Raw genomic sequence first — 21,157 nt, 5'->3', positions numbered from 1 at the left:
CTTCCAAAGTTGCTGTACCATTTTGCATTCCCTCCTGCAATGAATGGGAGTTCCTGTTGCTACACATCCTGACCAGCATTTAGTGCTGTCAGCGTTCTGGACCTTGGCCATGCTAATAGGTATGAGATGGCATTGTTGTTTGTATTTCTGATTATATGTGAAGTGGAACATCTTTTTGTACTCCTACTGGCTATGTACTCTCATCTTCAGTGAGGCATCTGTTAAGGTCTACTATGATTTTGGGGTTGTTTGTCGTCCTAGAGTTTCATGTGTTGGGATCTTTATCCCCAGGTTGCTGAGAGTTAGTGATGCCCTTTAAGAGGCAAGTCCTGGTGGGTATTCCTCAGGTCAACTGGCAAAATGCCCTTAGAAGGGATTGTGGAATCCTGGTCTTTCTGGCTTCCAATTTGGAGATGTTATCTTTTTCCTCCTGCATGTACTCCTTCCAGGGGGCCTTGCTAAATGCTACACCAGTTGCTTGGACATTCATCCTCTATAAGATGAATAATTTTTTTTTTTAAATAAAAGAACCCTGCTTTAGGTATTTCCTTATAGTTCAGAAAGACTAATACAAAATCATTGGGCCATTTTTAAATTGTGTTGAGTTTTAAAGAGATTTTTGTATATTTGGGATGATTGTTCTTTATCAGTTGTGTCTTGTATATTTTTTCTCCTAGTCTGTGACTGTTTTCATCATCCTTTTGACAGTTTTTTTTTTGCAATGCAAATGCTTTTAATTTTAATATGTCATCACCAAATTCAAGGCTATAGTTTATTGTATATTTAGGTCTGTGGTCTACTTTTAAATAATTTTTGTATTTAGGTCTGTGGTCCAATTCTTACATCTTTGGAGAATCTCATCTTTTTAACTGATCTCCTACCTTGAACTTTGGCTCACCTCTAGTCTTGGTGACTAGCTGCTGGGCTGGCTCCCTTACTGGTGATGTTCCTAAGGACTGGATTGGAGGACACGTTTGTGGTCAGATTTATCAGGAGCAGTTCTCTGGCTACATCCCAGGAGTCCTCATTACTGGATAAACTTGCCACATTCAGGATCCAGTTCTGTGCCTTCCAGGCTCAGGAAGCCAAGACTTATGGTATTGTGAAGGCTGAGCCCTTAATCAAGAAAAAGATTCACATTAAATAAATCTAAGGAGACATATTTTAAAGGCAGAAGCACAACATAGGATCAAACAAGATTGTTTGCCTTGACAAGTTCTTCTCTCAATGAGCACTTTTAAATGAAGTAATATTAAATCATAAAGCTGCTATGTAAACATGGAATCAGAGCCAAGAGTTAAGTCTACAAGCAGTAAATTTCAAACTTGAGTGGTATGGTGAGGAACTAGGTCTTAGGGGACTACTATCATTCCAAATGCTCTGGTTGTGTTATGTTTTTCCACCGAGTATGATTTTATACATTTTCATATATACTATAAAGATAATTGATCCTAAGGTTATTTAGAAACTAATAAAAACAAAAAAAATGGGATAGAATTGAAGGTGGTAAGGCAGGAAAAGACCTCTGGTAAGGTTTGAATAAGAAAGTTGTTAAAAAGTTATTACGAAAGATTTGGGATTTGCATTTGGGAATGTCATGCTGGTAACAGAATCAGTGAAGTAGATGAGAGCAGTCGGACTATTATTAAAACTGGAAGAAGGATGAATTGAACTAACGGACAAGAAATATATGTTGGAAAGGTTGAGACAAATAGCAGTTCTTGAGAATCAAGTGCACAGGGGCAAATGGAGGAGGTGAGGTAATTCTCAGCTATCTCCCTTGTCAGTCACCAAGAGAACATGCAGCTTCATCACAGACTTAAGTTACAGATAATTTTGGGAAACATGTGTTAATTTAGTTTTGCTTTTGGAATATTTCAGATAAATATGTGTTGTCAAAGTTCTAGAGCCCCCAAAAGGGCTATGAATTGAGGGTAAAGATTGCTGTGTCATCAGCCTTTAGGTTGTAGCTAAAGTCTTGAATCATGACTGCCCAGGATGAAAAATGAGTAGAGTGAAAAATAATCGAGCCAAAGACAATCCCCAGGGAAGAGCTGGATCTTGGCCCATTTATCACTGTATTACTGAGTGTACCCTCTTAGGCCTACTTAGACCGTGGGATTCAGCAGTCAGCTCATCCCAGGAGCAGTGTGATCAGATTAAGAGAATTGCTCCAAGGAACCAGCTTAAGCTCAGACACCCCTAATTTATCAGGTCTTGAGCTGTGGTGGCAAACTTGCGAGCTAAGAATCAGTCTGGGGTGAAAACTTTTGCTTGAGAAGTTCAGTTTTGAAAAATGGGCTATATGGAGGGGGAAACTGATTTTTAGTAAATAAATCATTAGGTGATAAAGTTGTAGATATTAACTAAAAAGGAAAACCACATTTTTATATTTTCCACCACCTATAATCAATAGCAGAGGTATGGGGGGAGGGGAGTTCTATAAACCCAAGATTGGTTTTTAAAGTGTGACAATATAGACCAAGAAGTGCTAAATTTAAAAAGCTGGTGGAATGGAAGCTAGTGGGCCCACAATGGATAAAAAAGTTAAATCAAAACAGGCTGACTAGGAGGAAAATGCTATCATTTTTCATTGTTTTCTAATGATTTAACTCCATTTTATATTATGAACTCTTGAGATTATTTCCATCTCTAATTTCTCTATGGTAGAAATATGATCTAACAGTGATGTTCCCTGAATGTGGAATTGGAAACAGTAATATCACAATGGTACCTTGAAATTAGCCATGGTGGGGGTATTTACACCACAGAAATTGGTAGACTACAAAATGGGGTTTGACTTATTGTTTCAATTGTCTAGACAAAATATTGCCCATCTGTTGCCTTTTAGTAAACAAAGTTTTATGGGAATATAGCGAGTACTCAGTCATTCTCAGTTTAATGGCCGAGTTGTTGCAACAATCATTGCCAAAGTCTGGCTGGGCAAACTAACCGGGGAGTGATAAGCAACTTGTGAAGATTGATACAGCAGGAGCCACTTTATTGGAGGACAGCAGAGGTATATATACTTAATTAAGATAAGCTGTGTGAAATTAGTTAACAAAAACTAGATACATCAGTCAACCAATAAGGAATCATCATCTTAATGATTACACGGCTTAACTTAATTGACATAATCTAGACACAGCAGCCAAAAGGAATCTCTATCATCTTAATGGCTCCCTGGCATTACTTCTCAAACCACTCCTCTTGGCAAAGTGCTAGGCGCCATCTTGACTTGTCTGTGGCTCTCAACAAATCATCATTCTTAAGCCTAAGGATATTTACTATCCAGCCCTGGAAGAAAAAAGTTTTGCCAACTCCTGACCTAGACATAAGGAAATAATGGCAAAAAAATAATAATGCAGATTAATTTAAAGCATGTCAAGTCATAGCCATTTCATTATGAAAAATGCAAAGAAAAATAGAAAAAAAAATATGCTCTCCTGGTGTTTGAAAACTGTAACAACCAATTTTGAAGCATGCCTTCATTGTTTCACTTTCATCTTATCCATTAATCTAAATGAAAACAACCAGAGTTCATTTTGGTTAGAATTCATATTGGAACTATATTCATTAGCAACCAGTAGTTAAGGATATGAGTTCAGCAAAAGTCAATGAAATTGTTCTGAATTGTGAAATTCAGTTGGCCATATTGTACTTACAATAAAGGAGTAACATTTATATTCTGCATGCTACACATTTTTTGTATCAGTGAAATGTATTTTTAAAAACTTTTATATAGACTTCCACAGAGCCAGTTGTTAAATATTTACCAGGACACCACTGAGTGATATATTAAGGATTCCGGAAATTAATCAATAATTGATCAGGGTTTCTAGAGGGCATCATGATTTTTTTTTTTGCCATGGAAGTTCCACAGTCCAAGGACAAAGCTCTGTAGGAATTGTTGAACAATATGGAAATAAAAGTAACTATTTTGATTTCTGGAGGTGGTTGGTCATCACTGATTCGTGAGACACAGATGGATTTGATTAAAAATAATTAAAAATAATTCTTGCATAGACAATTGATTTTGGTGTCAAAAGAAGGTAATGTTTCTGGGTATTGAAAATAGAATGACAGTGATCTGCTTGCAGCAGCAGGCAGTCTATACTCTGGCATTCCAAAGGGAACACTGATGAATGATTGACAGTCTCCACCTATTCACCCGAAGGGACAGCACAACAGATCCCCAGTGCTTGCCTGAACCAAGAAAAGCCTCTTTGTCACATAGAAAATGTTCCAGTCTATTACTTATCTTTGTAGAAGATACTAAATTCTGTTACCATACTTCTCAGCTTATTCTGCATGTTCCAAATTCTCCACATTTCAAGTCTTTATCTAAAAGCATTTCCGCCACTCTACTTCTATCTCCTAGGGCAGTCTCATTTTTCTAAGTGAGAAATACTGAGGACACCATATGACACTCAGATGAAAGGCACAAGGTTAATTCAAAGCAATTCACACAATAAATATTCAGAATGTTTACCTGAAAATAAAAATACAGGAAGCCTTTAAACTAAAACTTAACTTTCTATAATTAATAGTGGGGAGCTGGTATATAATTTCTTGACCCAATAATAAGATTTATATGAAAAAAATAAAAAGATGACATACATGATGATTCCTCATGTTCTGAAGTAATGTAGTTTTTTTTTTTTTTTTTAGAATTGATAATCACGATAGATCAAAACTTTTCAACAAAAGCAAGGAGGACAGCAGCATAAGCACTCAGGTAAGTCAGTTTATAGCATTTATTATGCATCAACCTTTTCAACTTGATGAAAGCCTTATTGTCCTTGGCCCCCAGAGTGGAAGTATTTCAATTTTTGTTGTGGTTAAACTTTAGGGTGAGCTGATGCAACAGGGAGTCATGTTCCACACACAATGTATGACCTCCCCACATCCACTCCTCACTCCACTAACAATGCACAGCAGTTGGGGCATTTCCAGTGGCTCTTGGAGAAGACTTCCCAATTGCATCATCTAATTATCTTGACAAGATGAGGGAAAAACCTTTTCCAAAGGAGAGGTAAAGTTAGCAAAACACAAAGAGGTCACATTTATTTATTAAAATGTTAACTCAGATGATATTCTAATGATCCCTCTAGATGTCCGATTATCAAGACACGAGAAAATTATCACCTTGTAGGACAAATATTTGAATATAGATGAAAGATAATATGCTACAGGGAAACAAGTAAAACATATGGAAACTTTTCAAAGTTCTATAACATGGGAGACTTAAAAATACCCATCTCACACAGCTACATCCCTAATGAGGCATTTAAAAAATGTCAGTCCCAGATCAGACAGAAATCTCCCTTCCAAGAAGGAAAGTATTCCTTTTTAAATTTCACTTAGAGATTATCAGCATGCAGGTATGTGTATTAGGGAAGGATTAAACTAAATGATAAAAGCTTGGACCTCCGAGACAAAGCTGTGGTCATGTTGTATCAAGTTGCCTTTCTCTAAGAGTGGAGTTAATATTTGTTTTCTCTTGTGACAAAAAGATTGTCAGATTACTCAAAGAATCCAATGTCAGAATGAATCACTTCACTAAGATGATCAGATAGAAAAGGGGAAGCATGTTTTCTGGTATCTCAAAGATAGATGATCCAACAATAAGCAAAAAGGTCTTAACTCCTTTGCCCTCCAAGTTTCAAACAAGATCGACATTAATGGTCATTTTTAAAAAATGGAATAGTCATTACTGCCCATGTATCTTCCATTTTACCTTAAAGGCTGTTTTCCAGAGGAGAAAAGCTAGGGACAGAAATAAGTACACAAATCTTAGCTGCATACCATGTAGTCAGACCTCCTTTTTGCCAAAACCAACTGAAGCAGTTCTTTTCTAAGTCCCTTAAGAATGAGACAAATCAGATAAAAATCCAGCATAATTCAAGTCATAGCTGTAACTTCAAAAAGAGGTATATTTGTGCAGAGAATACAGCTGGGACCAAAGCTTTTATTTCATTCTCAACACTTCTAAACTTGAACCCATCTTCTCAGAAACCAACTCCTGCATTATGACACTGTAATGGTATTACAAATAGTCTCAGGATAGTTCACAAAATACACTATTCAAAGCAGCCTTGAAAGCCATTCTCACTGCCTTTGCAGGGCAGGTGGACTGCAGAAGCCTCTGATCAAACTTCAGCAACACAGGTCTCCAAGATCAGTCTCCAAGACCTTGGCATTCTCTCAGCCACCCATTATCTTTAAAAAGGCCCCAGCTGAGCCTCTGCCAGGAGAGTATTTCTTATTGTAGACCCTTTGTAAGGGTGTCATAATCAGCCAATACTATTCTCCAGTGCAGCCATCTGTCAGTCCTTGATAGAATTGGGAAGGATGAATTTGAAGATAAAATACTTCAGGGGAAATATTTTCACTGAATTATGGATGACATCATTTTCTGATCAATCTTTGCAGACAGGCCACATGGGCAAAGCAATGGCAAGATGCCTGTGACTCATTCTATTTCTTAACCTGCAGATACAGGTTTTCATTTTGGAAAGGTTTTTAAAAGTATACTCAGGCTCCTGGTTTCCTAGATAACTTGCTTGTAGAAAGTTTACTGTAAGAAAATAGTGAGAGTCTATAATGGCGCTCAATTGGTCTACAACAGGGCAGATTACATCCTCTCCCAGTAAAGCACCTAATACACTAAGAGCCAGCTATTCATCTAAGAGCATTTTTATAGGGCTCAGGTAGGCAGTATATATTTAGTTCTCTTTCAAAAAATATATACACTCAAAGAAATGGCATGGAGCCCACTGAGCATGTGGGCTGAACATTCAGTTAACATATGGTGCTCCATTAGGATTTCATTTCAAAAATGCTGCATTGGAATTGTTTTCTTTGAAGGGATATCTTAAGTTGTTGCATAAATAGAGAGTGGAGAGCTCCCACATTTCCCTTCAAAGCAACAGCTCTCTCTCATAGGTGGCTTTAATAAACAACTGATGGTCTGACACCGGCACAGCAACCAGCGTTTCCTGGGAAATGAGGCAGCCACAGCAGTTGCTAAGGGAGAAGGGGCTCTATTATTCTAACATCACAGTTGAGCTCAGAGTGCTAATTTGGGAGACATTCTTTCACCTGACAGTAAGAAGGACATTTGTGGGAAGAATATTCTGAGGCCTAAAGGGAATCTGACTTGAGCTGAGGTCAAGGTGGGAAGACCCAAGGGCACCTCTGAAGAAAACAAGATATACTTTTGCATTTCACTCCCATGTCATCTGGGAATCTGTCATCCTTGCTGTCCACTTATAGAATACTGACTAAAATCAAGTGACAGCACCAAATATCTTGCTTTTGTCTATGATTTATCTTCTGTGAATGATTGGCCCATTTCCATTGACTCTCAAGATACACTTGAAAGTACAGTGACAACACAGCATAGTGGTGGCCCCGATATGAAAAATTAGTTCTGTGGTATAATAGGTGATGTTATAACAGGTAATGTCACCTTGCCTAGCTATGATTCCCAATTGTTTGGTCAAATGCTAGTTCAGATGTTACCATGAGGTAGCTGTGAATGTGATTAGCATTTACAATTAGCTGACTTTAAGTGAAGCATTTTACCCGCCTCAATGGGTGGGCCTCACCTAAAGTCAGTTCAAGCCTTTAGAGTAAAAACAGATTTTGCAAGAGAGCAATTCCATCTCAGGCTTACAGCCCGAGTTTTTATGTTCTCAGCCTGCTGATCCACCTGCAGATTAACTTATGACTCAACATTGTCTCTGACTTTCCAGTCAGCCCTACAAATTTCACTTTTGCTAGTTCCCACAGTTGCATGTATAAATTCCTTGAAACCTCATAGGTAGGTAGGCACATTTATAAATATTCCATTCGTTCATGTCTCTAGGGAGAACCATGACTAATACTCATGAAATTATTCCAATTCCTGTTTTTTTTTTATTACAGACTTTTCATAATAAGTTTTATTGGAGAACCATAAAGTTCCTGATGCAGTATTTGTAAATGACATCAGTTTTCTCTCACTAAAGTTAAAACAGCCTCTCATTTATAATTAAGGAAAGGGATTCAGTTTAAGTAGATTTCTCAAAGATTCCATTAGAAACTGGATCTGTTTTCTAAGCTTGTTTTCCCTAAGACATCATAAACTTCCCTTCAACTGTGAAACATCGGTATTCTCAATGAGCCAACTTAATGGTTAAAAAGGTAACGGGAATATTAAGTTTATGGAGATGTGATAAAAAGGAATTAATCAGTGATTGTAAACCACTTTAATACGCGGTCATGCAAAGTGGAAAGAATCAACACAAATGATTCAGCTATCTCATTGCAATCCAAATTTATTCCAGACATCTGCACTGAAGACCACATTTTCTTTTGATAACTGTTTTAAAATCACAGATCAATGCTAAACATTTTTGATTCTGGGAAGCTAAAATTAAATCAAATTCACAACTTTTCAAAAAATATATCCAACTGGAAGTTAATGTTCTAAAATTAATGGTGTCCTGCAGACAAATATAATACCAATATTATCAACCATTTTCAAGAATAAGTGTGCATCCTAGAATGTAATTCTTCTGTCAGCCTAAATGCCAAGAGTTCCCTGTGACTATTTCTATCAGAATGCAACCATTTCTCGCTTCAACATTGAGCATATGATTCTGAGAGGGGCTGCCACAAGTTGGCAATGCGATTTTGGGAATAGACTGAGTTTCATTAATGTTTTCTGGCCTATAAAACTAGAATAATGATGGTCCTTATTTCAAGGGACCATTGTGAAATTAAGTGAATTAATCCATTAAAAAATAATCAAACTCGATGTTTGACAAAATAGTCAACAAGCAGTAGCTCTTAGAATGTCCATAACAGACACTTATCCAGCACCCCCTATGGAATAACACTAATGTCAGCAGCTTACACTTATTAATTCAATCTGAGGTTGGTAACATTCTTATGCCCATTTCACTGTTGACAAAACTTCAGTGTACAGAGAGGCTAAGTAAGTAGGGCCAGTGAGTAAGTAGCAAATAGAGTTCGGAGTCTGACACCAGAATCCTGCCCTCTTTTTGCTTCAAGGTTACATCATGTTTAATATATTCTATTTCTAGACACCTGACATATATCTATGATCCTGTGGAAACTTCTCTTATCTTCACTAGCAACTTATGTTATTTCAGCTTCTAGCTAAGAAAACTACTTCTGTTAAGCAAACCACAATGTCTATTGTGACAATAACAGTCAATGAAAAATTCAGAACCTGTGACATCATAAACCAGAGTATTTGTGGTGATATGAGACATAGTATGAGAAAGCATGCCTCTTCACAAGTCACTGAATCTGAGGGAAGCCAATTTTTCCGGAGACATATCCCTCAGTATCACACCAGGCTCTGCTTCCCTTCATAAACAGAAAATGCAAATAATCTAGCCGAACAAGTGTCAAGTTGTCATGGGGAGTTAGGATGACTGTATTTACATTTTTCTCTTTATTTAGAGGCTATGGAAATAAGGGTCAGTGATCATGTTCAAGGGGAGATCTGAGTGAACAATTAGCTTCAGATTCTTCACCCTTGACTAAATAGTTTCTCTATTTCAAGAATGTTGTCTATTCACCTTAGGCTCTATGTGTAGTACAGGTCTCAATTTTCACATTTGTAGATTATATCTAATCTATTCCTTGGCTTTTTATGATAGATTTCTCATATTTTATTGGTGAATTAGAGTTGTAAATAATGGTGGAATTCATTTTTTTGTAAATTCTTAGGTGTTCAATTGTGAAGGGGTACATGCCTATAATTCCAGCAGCTCAGGAGGCTGAGGAGGCAGAATAATTGGAAGGTGAAAGCCAGTCTCAGCAACTTAGCAAGGCCTAAGCAACTCACCAAGACTCAGTCTCTAAAAAAAAAAAAAATTTAAAAAAAGGCCTGGGGATGTAGCTCAATGGGTAAGTGGCCCTGGGTTAAAAATAAAAGGGACTGTGGACGTGGCTCAAGCAGTAGTGCACTTGCCTGGAATGCCCAGGGTGCTAGGTTTGATCCTCAGCACCACATAAAAACAAAGTGAAGCTTTTCTCCCCGCCCCTCGTCGAGTTCAGAGAAATGCGCAGGGCTGAATCAGAGAAGCGTGATTCTTGGACACAACATCTTTGTTGGTATGTGGTGCTAAGGATCGAACCTGGGCCGCACGCATGCCAGCCTCCCAAGCCACTAGGATTACAGACAGGCACGCACCACCGTGACCTCATGGAACTGAAATTCTGAAGACACCTGAAAGGACCCTTCTCTAAATGGCCCAACTGCAAAATTCCCCACATATGTGCTCCAAGCTATAAGAGACTTAGGAGGCTGAAGCAGGAGAATCTCAAGTTCAAGGCTAGCCTCAGCAACTTAGCAGGACTCTGTCTCATAATAAAAAATAAATTAAGGGGGATCCAACATGGCCATCGGCGAGGAAGCAGCGATTCCAATGTCTCCACATTAACGGGATCAGAAAGACCCATTGGAACAGCTGCAGTCTACCTACTGGGGAACTTCTAGCAAAATTCCATTAAGAGGGGACCTGCCGGGAATTGGTAGGTTTATTAGAAGTGTCAGTTTGTCCCAGACAAGTGGATCTTGGCCGGCCACGCGGGCGCGGAGGTCCAGTCCCGCAGCCACCAGCTGCTTCTGCAAGCGGCCGGCAGCCCAGAGCGGTGCGGCCCGCCCGAACCCGCAGACGGCACCCGCCATCCCGCCGTCCCGGGGAGGCCCTGCTCTCGCTCTGCGAACGGCCACCACGCCTGCCAGGCTCGTAGCCACGCGGCCGCAGCTGCCCGGCTCTACAGGCGGCCCCCTGGCGGGTGCAGAGGTACAATCCCGCGGCCACCAGCTGCTTCAGAAAGCGGCCAGCGGCCCCGAGCGGCGCGGCCCGCCCGAACCCGCAGATAGCACCCGCCATCCAGCCATCCCGGGAGGCCCCGCTCTCGCTCAGCAAATGGCCACCCCGCCCGCCCGGATCTTAGCCACGTGGCCGCAGCTGCCCGGCTCTACAGGCAGCCCCCGGCGGCCCGGAGCAGCGAGAAGTGTCCCCACCTGTCCCAGCAGACAGCCCGTGCCCTCCCGGCTCTACTAAGAGCCCCGCCCACCCAGCGAACGGCTCCCCTCCTGAGACAGCATGAAGGGAATCTAACCAACCCTTTACGAAATAGCGAACTGGGAACTAAAACCAGAGATTGTGTCAGACCAGAGACAAGCCAGTTCCACCCCTCCCTTCGGACACTCCGGCAAGGAGCCAGGGGCCCGCCATAGCAGAGAGAGGAAGTCACCAAAGTTCGGCCAAAGAGATTCCTTCACAGAGGAATCTACTTTAGCAGGTGTGTGACTCCCACCCACACCAGATACAAACAACCGGGATACTTCAAAATCTCTCCGTGGGCATGACCGTAAGGGCCAAAGGACTCTCGACCCCCAACTCCCCCTACTGCCAGTGATGAGGACGTGACTGTAGGGGCAGAGGGAAGCAGAGAAGACTCCCCACCCCCAAATACCCCAACCGCGAACTGAGAGGGTGTGACGGTAGGGGCGGAGGGAAACAGAGGACACTCCAGACCCCCAACTCCTCCTACCGCCAGCAGTGTGGTTGTGACTGTAGGGGCTGAGGGAAGTAGAGGGGATCCTCGACCCCCAACTCCTATTACCACCAGCAGCGACACCAATGGTCTTAGCTGCCAGATTCTGAAGGTGTGCCCACCAAAGGGGTCCGGAAAAATTAAACAATTGACTCCCAGACCACAGCTCCACAGCACTGGGGCTTAGATGAATGACAGCGAGAGTGCTCAGTAGTTAGGGAAATAGAGCACTCGGTGGGGCTGAAAGTGTAACCAAATCCTTGGGGAACTGCCTCCGGTGAGCAAGACCTGGCTGGCTGGCAGGAGGAAGGGGAAGAGGGGCTGTAGAAGTGAAACGGCTCTGGACCAACAGGATTGAGAGAATCCCAGGAACCGCCTTACAGGGATTGCTGTTGACACATTGAGGGCAAAACTCAGCCCGGAGGGCACAGCTTTGCCTATGGGAAGAGAAGAAAATGGATCTCTAAGACCTAATTTTATTTCCTATTTCATTTTAATTTTTTCTCTCCCTTTTCCCTCTCTCTCTCCCCTTCCAAGTTTTACTGCTCTTCCCATTCTCCTCTATGCTATCTATTTCCCTCTCCTTCTTTCTTTTCAAGAGCACCTACCTTCCCCTTCCCCCCAACTTTCATCCCAAGCATTACGTCCTCCATTTTGTGTAACTGTCTAAATACAAATAGGTGTGCGCCTTCCCCCCGCGCCTGCAAGGTGGCCGGACCTGCAACCCACCAGCAGGTCAGGCCCAGCAACCTGGAAGTGGCAGAGCCGCCCCACGCGCCTGCAAGGTAGGCGCACCTGCTACCAACCAACAGAACAGGCCCAGCGGCCTGCCGATGTGGTAGGCACAGTGCCCCAATTGGAGGAGGAGCAGAGCCCCTGCCCGCGCCTGTGCGGGAGACTTAGCAACTATACAAGAGTAATACAAACATATAGGGGGAAAATTCAACAACACAACAGTCTCAGTAAGCAGAAAGAAACGCGAACAGTATGAAGAGACAAGGAAAGAAAGGACCACAAGCAATGCAGGTCAACTCAATGTTAGAAGAGGTAATTTCTGCAGCAGATGGAATGTCAGATAAAGAATTCAGGAGATACATGCTTCAGATGATCTGGAGTCTCAAGGAAGACATTAGACAGCAAAATCAGACAATGAAAGATCTCTTCAACAATGAAATACATAAACAAATCCAGGAAGCAAAAGATCAACTATACAAGGAGATAGAGGTAATAAAAAACAAGCAAACAGAAATCCTAGAAAGGCAGGAAGCAATAAACCAACTTAAAAACTCAATTGAGAATACTACCAGCAGAGTAGAACACTTAGAAGACAGAACATCAGACAATGAAGACAAAGTATTTCAACTTGAAAAGAACATAGACAGCTCAGCAAGACTGTTAAGAAACCATGAGCAGAACATCCAAGAAATATGGGATAACATTAAAAGACCAAACTTAAGAGTCATTGGGATACAGGAAGGCACAGAGCTCCAAACCAAAGGAATGAGCAATCTATTCAATGAAATAATTCGAGAAAACTTCCCAGAATTGAAGAACGAGACAGAATCCCAAATCCTAGAATCCTACAGGACGCCGAATGTGCATAATCATAAGAGATCCACACCTAGACACATTATAATGAAGATGCCCAACATACAGAATAAGGAGAGAATTTTAAAAGCTACAAGAGAAAGGAAACAGATTACATTTAGGGGTAAACCAATCAGGATAACAGCTGATCTCTCAACACAGACTTTGAAAGCTAGAAGATCCTGGAATAACATATTTCAAACACTGAAAGAAAATGTGTTCCAACCAAGAATTGTGTATCCAGTAAAATTAAGCTTCAAGATGGAAGATGAAATTAAAACCTTCCACGATAAACAAAAGTTAAAAGAATTTGCAGCTAGAAAACCATCTCTTCAAAACATCCTCCGCAAAACATTACAAGAAGAGGAAATGGAAAATAACAATGAAAACCAACAGTGGGAGGTAGGACAGTAAAGGGGGGGAAATAATCAAAGAGGAAAACAAACCATATTCAGTAACATAAATAAACAAATATGGCTGGAAGGATAACCCATATCTCAATAATAACCCTAAATGTTAATGGCTTAAACTCACCAATTAAGAGACACAGGCTAGTAGAATGGATCACAAAACATGACCCAACAATATGCTGCCTACAGGAGACGCATTTGATAGGAAAAGACATACATAGACTGAAGGTGAAAGGTTGGGAAAAATCATGTCACTCATATGGACTTCGGAAACAAGCAGGAGTGTCCATACTCATATCAAATAAAATAGATTTCAAGCCAAAGTTAATCAAAAGGGATAAAGAGGGACACTACATACTGCTCAAGGGAACCATACACCAACAAGACATAACAATCATAAATATATATGCCCCAAACAATGGTGGAGCTATGTTCATCAAACAAACTCTTCTCAAGTTCAAGAGTCTAATAGACCACCATACAATAATCATGGGAGACTTCAACACACCTCTCTCACCACTGGACAGATCTTCCAAACAAAAGTTGAATAAGGAAACTATAGAACTCAATAACACAATTAACAACCTAGACTTAATTGACATATATAGAATATACCACCCAACATCAAGCAGTTACACTTTTTTTCTCAGCAGCACATGGATCCTTCTCAAAAATAGATCATATATTATGTCACAGGGCAACTCTTAGACAATATAAAGGAGTAGAGATAATACCATGCATCTTATCTGACCATAATGGAATGAAACTGAAAATCAACGATAAAAGAAGGAAGGAAAAATCATGCATCACTTGGAGAATGAACAATAGGTTACTGAATGATCAATGGGTTATAGAAGACATTAAGGAGGAAATTTAAAAAATTCTTAGAGATAAATGAAAACACAGACACAACATATCAGAATCTATGGGACACATTGAAAGCAGTTCTAAGAGGAAAATTCATTGCATGGAGTTCATTCCTTAAAAAAGGAAAAAACCAACAAACAAATGATCTCATACTTCATCTCAAAATCCTAGAAAAAGAGCAAAATAACAGCAAAAGTAGTAGAAGCCAAGAAATAATTAAAATCAGAGCTGAAATTAATGAAATCGAAACAAAAGAAACAATTGAAAAAATTGACAAAACTAAAAGTTGGTTCTTTGAAAAAATAAATAAGATCGACAGACCCTTAGCCATGCTAAGGAAGAGAAGAAGAGAGAGAACTCAAATTAGTAGCATACAGGATGAAAAAGGCAATATCACAGACACTTCAGAAATACAGAAGATAATCAGAAATTATTTTGAATCCTTATACTCCAATAAAATAGAAGATAGTGAAGGCATCAATAAATTTCTTAAGTCATATGATCTGCCCAGATTGAGACAGGAGGATATAGACAACCTAAACAGACCAATATCAATTGAGGAAATAGAAGAAACCATCAAAAGATTACCAACTAAGAAAAGCCCAGGACCGGATGGGTATACAGCAGAGTTTTACAAAACCTTTAAAGAGGAACTAATACCAATACTTTTCGGGCTATTTCAGGAAATAGAAAAAGAGGGAGCTCTTCCAAATTCATTCTACGAGGCCAACATCACCCTGATTCCTAAACCAGACAAAGACACTTCAAAGAAAGAAAACTACAGACCTATATCTCTAATCAACCTAGACGCAAAAATCCTCAATAAAGTTCTGGCGAATCGGATACAAAATCATATCAAAAAAATTGTACACCATGATCAAGTAGGATTCATCCCTGGGATGCAAGGCTGGTTCAATATGCGGAAATCAATAAATGTTATTCACCACATCAATAGACTTAAACATAAGAACCATATGATCATCTCGATAGATGCAGAAAAAGCATTTGACAAAGTACAGCATCCCTTTTTGTTCAAAACTCTCCAAAAAATAGGGATAACAGGAACATACCTCAACATTGTAAAAGCAATCTACGATAAGCCCCAGGCTAGCATCATTCTGAATGGAGAAAAATTGAAGGCATTCCCTCTAAAATCTGGAACAAGACAGGGATGCCCTCTCTCACCACTTCTGTTCAACATAGTTCTCGAAACACTGCCAAGAGCATAGACAGACTAAAGAAATTAAAGGCATAAAAATAGGAAAAGAAGAACTTAAATTATCACTATTTGCAGATGACATAATTCTATACCTAGCAGACCGAAAAGGGTCTACAAAGAAACTATTAGAGCTAATAAATGAATTCAGCAAAGTGGCAGGATATAAAATCAACACTCATAAATCAAAGGCATTCCTGTATATCAGCGACAAACCCTCTGAAATGGAAATGAGGACAACCACTCCATTCACAATATCCTCAAAAATAATAAAATACTTGGGAATCAACCTAACAAAAGAGGTAAAAGACTTATACAATGAAAACTACAGAACCATAAAGAGAGAAATTGAAGATCTTAGAAGATGGAAAAATATACCCTGTTCATGGATAGGCAGAACTAACATCATCAAAATGGCGATATTACCAAAAGTTCTCTATACGTTTAATGCAATGCCAATCAAAATCCCAATGGCATTTCTTGTAGAAATAGAGAAAGCAATCATGAAACTCATATGGAAAAATAAAAGACCCAGAATAGCAAAAACAATGCTAAGCAGGAAGTGTGAATCAGGTTGTATAGCGATACCAGACTTCAAACTATACTACAGAGCAATAGTAACAAAAACAGCATGGTATTGGTACCAAAACAGGCGGATGGACCAATGGTACAGAATAGAGGACACAGAAACCAACCCACAAAACTACAACTTTCTTATATTTGATAAAGGGGCTAAAAGCATGCAATGGAGGAAGGATAGCATCTTCAACAAATTGTGCTGGGAAAACTGGAAATCCATATGCAACAAAATGAAACTGAATCCCTTTCTCTCGCCATGCACAAAAGTTAACTCAAAATGGATCAAGGAGCTTGATATCAAACCAGAGACAAGGCATCTGATAGAAGAAAAAGTTGGCTACGACCTACATACTGTGGGGTCGGGCTCCAAAATCCTCAATAGGACACCCATAGCACAATAATTAATATCTAGAATCAACAAATGGGACTTGCTCAAACTAAAAAGTTTTTTCTCAGCAAAAGAAACAAAAAGAGAGGTAAATAGGGAGCCTACGTCCTGGGAACAAATCTTTACTCCTCACACTTCAGATAGAGCCCTAATATCCAGAGTATACAAAGAACTCAAAAAATTATAGAATAAGATAACAAATAACCCAATAAACAAATGGGCCAAGGACCTAAACAGACACTTCTCAGAGGAGGACATACAGTCAATCAACAAGTACATGAAAAAATGCTCACCATCTCTAGCAATCAGAGAAATGCAAATCAAAACCACCCTAAGATACCATCTCACTCCAGTAAGATTGGCAGCCATTCTGAAGTCAAACAACAACAAGTGCTGGAGAGGATGTGGGGAAAAGGGTACACTTGTACATTGTTGGTGGGACTGCAAATTGGTGCAACCAATTTGGAAAGCAGTATGGAGATATCTTGGAAAGCTGGGAATGGAACCACCATTTGATCCAGCTATTCCCCTTCTGGGTCTATTCCCTAAAGACCTAAAAACAGCATGCTACAGGGGCACTGCTACATCGATGTTCATAGCAGTACAATTCACAATACCAAGACTGTGGAAGCAACCTAGATGCCCTTCAATAGACGAATGGATAAAAAAATGTGGCATTTATACACAATGGAGTATTACTCTGCATTAAAAAATGACAAAATTATAGAATTTGGAGGGAAATGGATGGCATTAGAGCAGATTATGCTAAGTGAAGCTAGCCAATCCCTAAAAAACAAATGCCAAATGTCTTCTTTGATATAAGGAGAATAACTAAGAACAGAGTAGGGAAGAAGAGCATGAGAAGATGACTAACATTAAACAGGGATGAGAGGTGGGAGGGAAAGGGAGAGAGAAGGGAAATTGCTTGGAAATGGAAGGAGACCCTTAGGGTTATACAAAATTACATACAAGAGGAAGTGAGGGGTAAGGGAAAAATAATACAAGGGGGAGAAATGAATTACAGTAGAGGGGATAGAGAGAGAAGAGGGGAGGGGAGGGGAGGGGGGATAGTAGAGGATAGGAAAGGCAGCAGAATACAACAGACATGAGTATGTCAATATGTAAATCAGTGGAAGTGTAACTGATGTGACTCTGCAATCTGTATACGGGGTAAAAATGGGAGTTCATAACCCACTTGAATCAAAGTGTGAAATATGATATATCAAGAACTATGTAATGTTTTGAACAAACAATTAAAAAAATAAAAAAATAAAAAAAAATCAAAGTGAAGATATTGTGTCTACTGAAACTAATATAAAAAAAACTCTCTAAAATAAATAAATACTTTGATCAGGAATATCAACTCCCATACTACTCACTGCTCTTTAGAAAGAGGTTCTTCTCACCCCTCCCCCCAACCTCCTGGAGAAAACCCTACACTGACAGCCATTCCTGGAAATGTGTTGGGAACAGATCAAGGTAAGCTAACTTCCCTATATACACCTTTAAGCCCCATTTCCATTACATTTCTTGACTTCAACACTCCAGCCTTTGTATTTAATAAGTGTAGTTAATTAATCAGAACTGAGTTTTAGAATCAGTTCAAATTAGCCCTTCTATACAAGCTATATTTTGTTGTGCTAGGCCCAAGGAATCTTTTCACAAAGGATGCCAGATGTCATGAGGCTTCTTGTCACCTCTAGTTTCCTCACAGAATGGTTGTAATAACGATATTTCCAGGGCAAGTTTATTCAAGGTCATGGAATGTCTTTAAACTTCAAATATGTCATCCTGAAATCCCATAATAAATTTATACAATTTAGCATGTAACATCACCTGAACCTCATAGTTTGGTTTCATGTACAAATACTTACGTGTCTAGTAATATCCTGCTGTATGGTCCTGTCTCGATGCTTCTGTGTAATGATGACAAGACAAGGGGCACAGAAGACAGATCCCTAGCCTTACAAATCTTGGCAGAATTGAGCATGGATTCTGGCCAGGGCTGCTACACAGGCCCAGAAGTACCCCTGAATTGTAGCTGTTAGTCTGCTTTGTGTTGCTGTTACAAAATACCTAAGAAAACAACCTGAAGAGGAAAGACTGTTGTGACTTCTGCTTTCAGGAGTTTCATTTCAGCCCATGGTCATCTTAGCAAGGCCTAAGCAACTCAGCAAGACCCAGTCTCTAAAAAAAATAATTAAAAAAAAGGCCTGGTAAAGCAGTTCGTTACACGGGGAGAGCATGGTGACACAAAGCTGCTCAATTCATGACACCAGGAAGCACACAACGAAGCAGAGGAGGGGCCAGGGACAAGACATAGTCCCTGAGGGCATATAGCCAAAGGACCCACCACCCACCCCCTTACAACTAGGTCCCACCTCATACAGTTTACCCATTTTCCAATAGTACATTCAGCTATGAATCCTTCAGTGGGTTAATCCCTGGTCCTTTCCCATCTCTCCTCACTGCTTCCCAGCTGTTAGGAGGTCAGCTGCTTCTCTCTGCCATTTCCTTTCACCATGACTCACCTATGGGCCAGAAGAATGGAGTCAACCTATCTTGCACTAAAACCTCTAAAATCTTGAGTCAAAATAAGTGTTCTCCATTGTTGTTCTCAGCTTTCCATCATGGTGACAAAATGCCCAACACTCTCTCCCCACACAAATTCTAGGCTTTGATTTCCTCTTCCCTCTCCCTCAGGTCATCCCTCCTCTTACATCTATGGATTTGTATCCAATCTCATTTGTTGAGGACTAAATCCTCCTTCCTTTTCCTCAATGCTTAGAACTGATATTATTGCCGTCTTTGAAATATTTCTTGGGATTTAGCTGGACTATGGCTGTTAAGTCTACTTAAAGCCAAGCATAGTGAGGCATGCCTGTAATCCCACTGGCTCTAGAGGCTGAAGGAGGAGGATCACATCTTCAAAGCCAGTCTCAGCAACTTAGTGAGGCCCTAAGCAACTTAGTGAAGCCCTGTCAAAAAAAAAAAAAAAAAAAAAAAAAAAAAAGGCTAGGGATGTGGTTAAGTATCCTTGGGTTCAATCTCTGGTACCTAGAAGGTAAAACTAAAAATCTACTTGAACTTAAGCTCCAAGTAGGTAGGAATCCTGTCTGTTTTGTTCATACTCTCAGCCTAAAACAGTGCTAAGAACTTAAGGACCAATTTTTCTCACCCTCAAACTTTTTGGTAATAAGCTTTCTCCAACTGCTTTCCCATCCTGCTTACCATGCATATTACCCTCTAATCCTTCACCCACACCCAGCTCCTGGTAACTGGGAAGGTGGATCTGCTGCAAATAACCAAGTTGGTCTCCATTTTTAAGCACATTCATAGTATCAATAACTGTCAGGTGCTTTAGATATATTTTATCTATTCCTTACAGATGACCTGAAATTTCTTTAAACTTTAAACCTAAGATGGCAAAAAAAAAATTTTTTTTTTTGCCATCTTAGGTTTAAAGTTAAAAAATACTTATGATGGAGGGGAAATGAGTCTCTTGCCTAAGGGCCACAGTTGGAAAGTGATGAAGCTTTTATTCCAACCCAAATCTCTGCCTGTTACTAGTTTATATACACAAAGATATTACATGTCCATGCTTTATATGTATACACATAATATACCTTTTGCCTATACTTACATTAGCATTTATGTTTAATTTTTAAAAATACTCTATAGAAAAAGGAATCTGGGTTTGGGGGTAGAGTTTGTCTAAAACAATTTTGGGACAGGTGTTAACAACAGTAGCAACTGCCAGGCTGTGAAGTAGGGTTGGCTGCTGGGGTGTCATTTGATGCAAATCACTGCAGCTGCTGGGACAGCTCTAGCAACATTTCTGCAATGCATAATCCAGACTCGAGGTAAGAAGGGAAAATGAAGAATGTAAATTAATCTGAATTGTTACTGATACACAGGTACTAGAGATAAGAAGGAAAATTGAAAAATCTTTCAAACAAAACAATTCAGTATTCGCTTGATAATAGATCTATTTCATCACAAAAACAGCATGCTGTTCACTCCAGGAATTCAGTTAATAATCATTTCTATTAGGATTGTAAGCAAATGGAGCTTTGTTCAACATAGGTAAACAAGAGCATATCTGAAGTGATTAACAATGTTTGCAAGAAGTCTCAGTGTCTTCAGACTATAGTATTTTTACCACAGTTCTTATTACCTAAATAACGCCAGTTGCCAGAAACAGCCCTAAAGACCTTTCACTATAAAACGGTGCATCCACTTCAAGTTACAGGAGCTGACTGCATTTTAATTCAGACCCATATTTCTCACTTTACCTCAAAAGTGAGATCAGGATGAGGAAAGAATTTTGCCAATTCCAAACTGCACTATATTGGTACTATTTTTTAAACAATTTCTTTGTTAAAGAGGAAACAAATATTCTTTCATTTTAAAAGGATAATTTAAAAGTTTTCTTTCCAAGAACTGGAGATGTTAACATACTCACTACCAATATGTTTGGTTGGGCTGAAAAATTGGGGAAAAAGATTTTTTAAATGC

This window comes from Spermophilus citellus, assembly GCF_964194105.1.
Source record: "Spermophilus citellus genome assembly, chromosome: 1".
In the NCBI taxonomy this organism is placed as follows: Eukaryota; Metazoa; Chordata; class Mammalia; order Rodentia; family Sciuridae; genus Spermophilus; species Spermophilus citellus.
Note: the sequence above shows the minus strand (reverse complement) of the source record.